The sequence below is a fragment of the Leptinotarsa decemlineata genome, unplaced genomic scaffold (assembly GCF_025532065.1).
Source record: "Leptinotarsa decemlineata unplaced genomic scaffold, Ldec_3_MD MMD2_tig00001064_RagTag_RagTag, whole genome shotgun sequence".
NCBI lineage: Eukaryota > Metazoa > Arthropoda > Insecta > Coleoptera > Chrysomelidae > Leptinotarsa > Leptinotarsa decemlineata.
This window is the reverse complement of record NW_027412558.1, coordinates 13,807,261-13,817,198: the sequence shown is the minus strand read 5'-3', so window position 1 is coordinate 13,817,198 and position 9,938 is coordinate 13,807,261. Positions and strand designations below refer to the sequence as shown.

Sequence of the window (9,938 nt, the reverse complement as noted above, 5' to 3'; positions counted from 1 at the left end):
GAGTTAATGGCGCTGGATACAACTGGTGAAGTTATCAGTTTCGCTGATGATACCGTGATATTTTACACAGACACGAGCTGGATGAACCTCAAATCCAAATCTGAAGGTGATATGGAAAAAATCCTGAACTGGTTCAGTTCACGAAAATTGACTATCAACTACGAAAAAACGAAATACATGTCTTACACCTGCTATAAAAATCGACACCCAGAATTTAACTGTTTATCCATTAAATATAAAAACGAGTCCATAAATATACATGCAAATTATGATATTAAATACCTGGGTATAACGATTGATCAACATCTTAGATGGGATAGGCACGTACGGAATGTTGTAAACACTCTCAGGAGCATGCTCTACAGATTCAAATATTTTTCAAATATATTAGATACTAACCATATGAGAATATTGTACTATGCCCTTATCGAGTCGAGACTGCAGTATGGGATCCTGGTTTGGGGAAGTGCCTTAGAAGTACACCTGAAACAGTTAATAATATTGCAAAAATACTTCCTAAAAATTATCCATAAAAAAGTGAGGAATTACCCATCTGAAAGACTATTTACTGAAACAAAGATTTATGACTTGAGGCAACTCCACTTTTTCAACATTATGTTACATACCTACAAAAACAAAAATAACATACTACAAAAATTAGACCACACCTACCAAACTAGACAAAAATCAAATTTGTATACGAAAACAACTGCAACTAAAAGGAATCTTGGCCAGAGAAATCACTATTACTTATGCCAAAGGGTATTCAACCATGTTCCTGAAAACTTGAAAAAAGAAATAATCATGACGAATTCTATCAGTGTCATCATAAAAAGGATAAAACAATATATATTCAGTTTGCAGAGAAATAATGTACATGATTTCCTGAATTGTAAATGAGAAATATACAATAGATTTAAATTCGTGTTATCAAATAAATTCATCAATTAAGGTATACATATGTAAAAGAAATAATTATTTAATTGCCAACTGACATGGAAATTGCATTTTATGGCTATGATACATGTGTACTCACCGGATTCCCATGTACAACCTCGAGTTTCTGTGGGATTCATGTTTGTTTACTGTAGGCTTATTCTGTAAACTTCACCATATCCATGCACTTGGTAACTAAACATTATTACTAATTCTATAGTACTCTATCAATTTAATGATCTATAACATGCTTTCAGTATTGTAATGATTTATATTTACTATTGTTATATTTTTATCTTGTTTTACACAATTTTACTGCATCAATTTTATCTATGTTAAAAATTTGCAACCTACATTGTATTTCAAAATTTTAATTTAAAATACTTAAGGAATAAAATAACTATTAATAAACCACCCTCACCGCGGACAGCCAATGGCTTTGCGGTTTCTCTCCTTGTTTATTTGTTTTACATAGTTTATAAGATATAATGTTGAATTTTATCCAAATAAACCTTATTATTATTATTATTATTACAAATAGCGGCAAGTAAAAGGGATTACTAACCTCACTTTCGTAAGTGTCACACATTTCACAATTTGTTAAATAAATATTAAAACCAATCAATTCATTGTAGAGTTCCTGATGAAGAGCCAATAAAGACTCGAAAGCTAGAACAGAAAAAAGAGTTCACTTATTTTACCATCCCCCTATTGACTGCATACCCGAAAATTATAAAACATTCTTCTATACAGCGTGAATCACGGTCGATGGTAGGTTAGACGTTTCTGGAAGACGCAAAGCGTGATTTTTCTGAAATATTCACCTCTCACATTTTCCTACCTGTTTTATCGATGTAAAATATTTTCAGCATTGCGGCGGGATGTTCCATTGTGGAACATCCCGTATATTAATACATTTTTGGAATCGCTCTGGTATTTTAATAATTTTTTGGTAATAGTGTCCTATACCTATCTCTATCTGTTTTCGAGATAAAAAATAAACTGTGCTAAATATGGTCCAAAACATTGCCTTAATTGAAATTAAGTACATCAGTACTCTACATTCATGAAAAGTTGATATTTTGAGGATAGTTTGAAAAAACTCGAAATATTCAAATAACACCAAGAAATCGACTCCATTTCATACAGGGTGTGCTAAAAGTTCTTATGAAATTATTTATTATACACATGAACAAAGTGATCAAATCATTGTCAGAACGTGTGAAAAATTCAACCAAATGTATCCTGAATGAAACCAATGAACGAGAGGAAGTTTGTAAGGTAACAAAATAATTTCCTTAACTATGGCTCAAAGTTTACAGGGAACAACTGTACCAAAAATCAGTCATTTCTAGGTAAAAAGTAAGATTTTGTGGGCTAAAACATGTGAAAGTACAGACAATAACAGAATAGGATGATTCAAAATAACAAAACTGCAAACAATATATCACATTTTCACAATAAATGCTGAAAATGTTGTCCATTTCATTCTAAACACTTTAAAATGTTTGTTTGTACGCGACTTGTGGTTGCTTTTTTAATTTCTTGGGGATTCAGATCTTCAATACTCCGCATTATTCGCCGTCGAAATTTTTCTTTGGTGGGCACTGGAGTACTGTATACCCTTTCTTTCAAAACACCCCATAAAAAAAATCGAAGAGATCGTCAAGTTTCCTGGAAAATTCCTGGGTGGAATGACCTGGCGCTCCGCCAAGTTGAAACCACGAATTCCTATATTTCTCTAAAGGCAAATTTTCAAGAAAATCGATTACCGTCATCTTCAATATTTGGAGGTATCTCTCTGCATTCAGTGTGTTTTCATAAATAAAAAAGCTAATTTTATTGTTCTTCAGAACACAGAAAACATTCAGGTCAAATTTTTCATGAAAACCCATTTCTTTTGTAACATGAGGAATATGATCAGCCCAAAAATGTTTATCACTTCTGTTGAAAATACCATCCCTCGCGAATTTTCGCTCCAAATTATTTTTGACAAAAATTCCCGATCTTTCTGTGTATGAATCAAAAGGGATTCACAAAAATGCATTCTACGTTCGAAGTCTTCTACTTTCAGAGCTTGAACTTTGATAAATTCATACGGATGCATTCCGTGATTTTTCAAAATTCGTTGTACAAAAGCATGTGATACACCTGAATCTTTTTCTGCACTGCGAATGGAAGCTTTTGGATATGCATAAAAATATGCCAAAACGTCAACAGTATTGTCCTCATTTGAAGTAACAGATTTTGGTAATGTTGAAGGCGCTTTTAACATTGAGCCATAGTTAAAGAAATTATTTTGTAATCTTACAAACTTCCTCTCGTTCATTGGTGTTAATTCAGGATACATTTGGTTAAATTTTCTACAAGTTCTGGCAATGATTTGACTGTCCGTGTATAATAAATAATTTCATAAGAACTTCGTTTGAATAATCAATATTTGCATTCATTTTTGGCGATTTTTTGAAACACCGTCAATAACCATTCATCAATTACTTATAAAAGTCACCAAACTGTCATAAGCTTGATATTTCCACGGCTACCTAGAAATCAAATTCTTTAATAATTATTTTTTGTACAACTATTATTGAAAATCTCTTTGATAGAAACACTTCAATCAGAACACCTACCAAAAAATCATTTAGAAAAGTTCACACATACAGTTCGTGCTATTGGTAATATTAAATCCCTGTGAAGTTACTGACGACGACGAAGTAGTATTCAGTCCAACTGTAGAAAGTCCTTCATGACTAACCAACAATCCTTCTTAAAATAACGTGAGTTGGCGTATGTAGTTGTAACATATGCCTTGTAATCCAAAGATCGTGTGTTCAAATCCCATGGACCCTATATTTTTTTTTATTATCAGCAGTAACGTTATACAAAAAAAAATTGTATGATTCATTTGTTGAAAGTGATTTTATTTTGCTCGTGAGTTTGCTCCACTTGCTGACGCTCGTTTTGCAATAATCCCCACTCACAAAATAAAATGTCACTTTCAACACTTGTAGGTAAAACGTGAATAACTATTTTTCCACAAAAACAGCTTTCATCTTGAAGCATCTTTCACCATCTTCCAATTTATCGAGTGATATACAGGGGGTTTTATTTGAAAAAATGAACTTTCGACTACTTTTATGCACAATGGAAATAATAGTAATTTCAGCACGCCTTGTATGATATGGAGTCGATTTCTTGGTGTTATTTGAATATTTTGAGTTTCTCCAAACTATCTTAAAAATATCAACTTTTTTCATGAATTGAGAGTACTGATGTACTTAATTTCAATTAAGGCTATGTTTTGGACCATATTTAGCACAATTTATTTTTTATCTCGAAAACAGATAGAGATAAATATAGGACATTATTATCAAAAAAGTAATAAAATACTAGAGCGATTCCAAAAATGTATCAATGTACGGGGTGTTCTATTTAAAAAAAATATAAATGCTAGGACTTTTTGATAGAAGTTGCAACGCCGCAATGCTGAAAATATTTTAGGTCGATGGAACAGGTAAGGAAATGTGAGAGGTGAAATTTTCAGAAAAATCATGCTTTGCGTTTTCCAGAAACGTCTAACCTACCATCGACCGTGAGTCCCGCTGTATATATATTACAGTATATTTTACAACCGCTTCTGACACATAGAAGACAGTTCCATTATATTAATAACTATTCAAACGGAAAATTGATGCTTTTGTCGATTTGTAATCAGTTCCAGGAATTGACCAACTTTGCAAATGAACGTATAGTTTCTCCTTTGATTACCGATCGTAATCGGCACTGATACACGACGTGAAACTTGTTTGGTCATTCTATTCGGCCAAATCAGGGAACTGTGAATCCGCTAGTAATTCACAATGAAGATAATTCATCTTTAGAGAGCGTGTTCCTAACCGACTAGCGGAGGATTAGGTCCTTTCGTTCTACAAACTTTCCTGGGCGATAACTAGGTTCAGAAGAGAAATATGTTGTAACAGGAAGGGGGAGTTTGGTTTATAATTGAATGAGTTGCGGTAGTGGAATATTAAGATTGAATTTTCATTACATACTGGAGATTTCGTAGGATGTTACGGAATGGTTCAACCAAATGAGTGCATAACTAATTAACTATGAATCACTTCATTCGAACTGATTGAATTGAATTCCAGATATTGATTGAAGGTTTGATAAGTCATATCCACTGAGATTTTTTTTCCGTATGGAAATCATAAGTGGTTGATAGTATGGAAAAGCCCATACGAGGTTTTGAAAAAAATCCCATTAAGAAATTTGATGTGATTAACACGGCTTTCAAATCCGATATATGGTAAATAAGTAGATTTGTTCGATTAACAACAATCAACTTCCTGTTATGACCTCAAATTCAACAGGTTTAGATCTGTTGTGTTATATGCAAAACATACTTGTGACTAAAACCTTCCTCTTGCACTCCACCAGTGACACCGTGACAGGATGAATGATGGCGCAGCCGTTGGGGCATTATTTCGCGATTTATCGAAAGCCTTTGACTGCGTCAATCACGGGGTACTGCTCCAAAAGCTTCAGTGTTATAGATATAGAGATGTAAGCTACAATTGGTTCGAGTCATGCCTCTCTGACAGAAAGCAACTTGTGAGAATGAAAGAGAACAACTCCAATTTCAAATTACGAAATATCAGGGGTGGTGTTCCACAAGGTTCAGTCTTTGGGCCGATATCATTCCTTTTATATATAAATGACTTAGCCAGTATTAATATACAGGGTGAGTTCACAATCTTTTCTGATGACACGGCCCTAATGTGGGAGGAGTTTAATTTTGAGTTACTGAAATCAAAAATGGAAGATGAATTAAAAAAGGTCCACTCAAACCATCTCTGCTTCAATGCAAAAAAAGGTAACCTTCTAACCTGCAAATACATTCATGAACCTCTTATATTTGACACTACAACCATTGAAAACAAACTCGATACCAAATTTCTTGGCATTGAAATCAATAGTAACCTGAAATTTCGTTTCCACATCCGAAGTCTCAACAGGAAACTGTCATCGGGCTACTTTGCAGTGAGAGCTGTGTCTGAGAAACTAGGTCTAGACATATTTTTCTCTAATCGAATAACACCTGCGATACGGTATTTCATTTTGGGATTATTGCAGCAAGCAATTATTCGATTATGTTTTTGTCCTGCAAAAACGAGCAGTCAGATTCATATCCAGAGCTAAATACAACGACCATTGTAGACCGTTATTTATAAAACACATAATTTTGACTTTAACTTCCATTTTTATACTTGAAACTCTATGTTTGGAGCATGAGTACAAGTCCAACGTCTCCGATACTGAGCGCACTCGAACAAGCCATAATACTCGTCAAATAACGAGAAAAAAATTGCCTCTCCCCTTCCCCACTTAGAATTAACGGAAAAATCAATAATGTATGAGAGTGTAAAGATATATAACAATTTGCACCCTCCTGGCGCACCTTCCCGAATGTATCGGGGCTTCGGGGGATTTGGCCTTTATTTTCCTTTGACAGTTATATCTATGGGAACTGTTAGGCCTAATTCTATGGGTTATCTAATCACTACAGAAAAATCCTTAACGTGTTCTAAGAGCGGTGCCTGCGCGAATGAAGTGATTCACATTCAAATTGAATCGCTGGAGATCAAATCTATTTGGAAAACAGTTATCAGGGCGTTTATTCCACATGAACCCTCATGCCACACACGGTCAAAGGCCTTATAAATATCAAGCGCAAGAGCTCTTGACCCTACATTCTCGGTTACGTTATTCCAAATATAAGTGAGGGTCTGGACGCGTCCAGGAGGGGGTCAGCTTTGCTAGAGCTGCATCCATGGGTGCCAGCAGTACCGCAAGGCCTATCCCCCTCAACCTGAACCTTCACCTCAGACGCAGGGGGTTTCAGACTTCTGTGCCGCACTGGACCAGATGAAAAAATTGTTTATTTCCCGTGCTTCAGAAAATGTTCACAGTGAATACCGACGTGATAACCGGAACTGCTCTTGTCCAAGAGACACATCTGAGAAACGAATCCATTGTCATTCCAAACTACATATTCCTTCACAGGAAACGTGTTGGACGTACTGGAAGGGGAGTTGGCATTTTTGTCAAACGATCCCCTCAGTAAGTCCAATACGACATTGACAGTGCTCGATTACACGGAATTGAAGTCATGGTAGTCGAAATTCGACTGAGCAGGGGTAGTCACAGAATAATCTCAGTTTACAACCCTCCAAAATCTTTTGCTCCCAGAATCACTAAATGAACTGCAGATGGGAAGCAAAACACCGAAAATTGCTGCTGGTGACTTTAACGTCAAGTACAGACTATGGAGCAGAGCCACAAATCGAAACGGCTAAGCGCTCTATACGCATGTCGACAGGCATATATATCTTGTGCTGGATCCGGATGAGCCTATGTACTATCGCGGGCAGACTAGGGCTGTATTGATAGACATCGCGCTCTCAGAAACGGAGGTCTTTTGGATAAGCTGGTCGTGTTCGACCTGCCTCGGGGTCTGATCCGGTAAAACATTTCAGGTTAGGGTAGAGGGCTCTCCGATTCTCACTATAGTGCCACAGGGGGCTGTGCTCTCTCCCACGCTGTACTCACTTCACACCAGTGACCCCCCGAGGACGAGCGTGTGAAGGTATCCCTCTACGACGATGACACGGCTCTCCTCTCATCTTCCATGGATCAGGCACTCGGGATCGTCTACATGCAACGTGCATTGGACGACTTCGTGCATCAGACGATAACCATGGGAAGAATGATATCTTCTCAAGCCAGGAAAGTGAGGATCTCTGGAAAAAAGATTCAATGTTGATTTGTTATGTTCAAACCACCTGACGATTGTGTTGAAATCAACTTCAGCTTTCATTTTGAGTTGTTCCTACGTGTTTGACTTCTACAGTACAGCTGTATCATCAGCAAAACTCAAAATTTCATCTACTAATTGTAGTGTCAACAACCTATTGATATATATGGTGAATCGAACAGGTCCCAAGACTGTTCCCTGCGGGACACCATACATAACTTTTGCCTGATTACTCAGTATACCATCGATATTTACCACTTGTTCTCTATCAGAGAGATACGATTCCAGGAGATCGGACATTTTGCCGTGCATGCCAATATTCTCCAATTTCTCTAGCAGCATTTTGTGATAGACGGTGTCAAACGCCTTGGAGAGGTTGACAAAGATACAAATCGCTGGCTTTTAATCATCTAGTGCTTCATACATTACTGATGTAAGTCTGTATAATGCATCCCTTTTTATTAATAATTTCTGTTATATTTGGAATCAGTGAAATGGGTCTGTAATTGTTGATTTGAAGTCTATCACTGATCTTTAAGAGTGGTTTGACGGTACTGTTTTTGGAAATATTCGGGAATATCCGGACATTTGCTATTTTCTGCATTTTTAAAATTCTTTTCTTAATAGTCAACGGGAGTTTTTATTTTATCTGCAATTTTTCCCCTATTTCACTGTAGTGTTGATTAAATGCATTTGCTGATCTTTCCTATATATGATGATTTTATTGTTTTTCACTTTCATTTTCGTTATTTTAATTTTATTTTTTGCTTCATTTACACTATTCCAGAGGCATTTAGTTTTATTTTCATTTTTGAGATTGCAGTTTGGAAATATAATATACCCCAAAAAATCTGAGAGATTTTTTGTATTTGATATAATTTTTGGATGGCCGTTGCTTGTAGAACTTTCGGTCCCCATGCAATGGCTACAAACGTTAACATACGTCTTATTATTGCAGTGTAGATCCACGTGACCACACGGGGTGAAAGACCCCATGCGCATCCCACTGTCCTCCGACATTGCTCATAAGCCACGAATGCTCTTTTTGCTCTATTCTGTAGATGAGAGTTCCATGTTAGCTTCTTGTCGAGGATAGTACCAAGGTATTTCACCTCTTCAGAGAAGTTTGGTTTGCTTTTGAAGATTTCGGGAGGTTTTAAGCCCGTTAAACTTCTTTTCCTGGTGAAAAGGACTATCTCAGTCTTCTTGGGATTGATCAACAGTGAGTGTTCCTTACACCATGTTTCTATTAATTTGAGCCCATCCTGCGCTCTATCGCACAGTGTGTCTACAAATTTAACGGTCTGCAAGATAATTATGTCATCTGCTTATGCAATTGTGTAGAATCCATGTTTGTTAAGGTGATTAATTAGGGTATCCAGAACTATGTTCCAGAGAAGGGGTGATGAAACCTCTCCCTGTGGACTTATAGATAGATACTTATTGCTCTGCTAGAGAGCATCTGGAGTATCCATTCTCCTACTACCAGGGGTACATTCCTGGAGTGTAGTTGCTGGTAATTGTTGGAAAGGTTGTTTTATCAAACGCTTCCTCGATATCTATGAATATACCCTGGGTGGATTCTTTGTTGTCCAATGATCTCTCGATTCTGCCAACCACATGGTGAAAGGCCGAATCAGTAGACCTTCCCGGGGTACATGCATGCTGATTTGGATGAAGTGGGTTGTTAACAAGTACTTCATCTCTTATATATCGCTCATATAGCCTCTCCATAGTTTTAAAGAAAAACGATGTTAGACTAATTGGTCGGAATGCTTTTGGTAGGGTGTAGTCCATCTTACCTGGTTTGGGTATAAATACTACTCTTACTTCTCTCCACTTACTGGAAATATACCTCAGAGCTAGAAATGCTCTGGATATTCCAACCAGGTGCGGCATAAAAGTGTCCAGTTCCCACTGAAGTTGGGCTGGTCTTATACCGTCAGATCCTGGTGACTTGAAGGGGGAAAAGCCCGATATAGCCCATCTTATTTTGTCCTCATCAATTACTGCACTAGCATATTGCCAGTCGTATTGTGAGGGTGTTGTTGGTACATCCATCCAGTTCATCGTTCCAGGAAAGACAGAACCTGGGAAGTGAGTTTCCATAAGAATCTCAGCACTCTCCTGAAGGTTGGCGGCTTTGTCGCCATTTTCCCTCGTCAGGATGCCGATACTCCTATGG

At 36.9% G+C, this 9,938-nt stretch overlaps 1 long non-coding RNA gene across 1 annotated transcript; it reads right to left on the bottom strand.

Annotated features, from left to right (window-relative positions):
• Positions 1-399: 399 nt before the first annotated feature.
• On the bottom strand, positions 400-1,464 carry LOC141482437 (uncharacterized). The gene is made up of 2 exons (XR_012465536.1): positions 673-1,464; positions 400-483 (listed from the first exon to the last, which is right to left on the bottom strand). It is a non-coding gene; the product is annotated as an uncharacterized lncRNA (long non-coding RNA).
• Between the last annotated feature and the right edge of the window lie 8,474 nt (positions 1,465-9,938).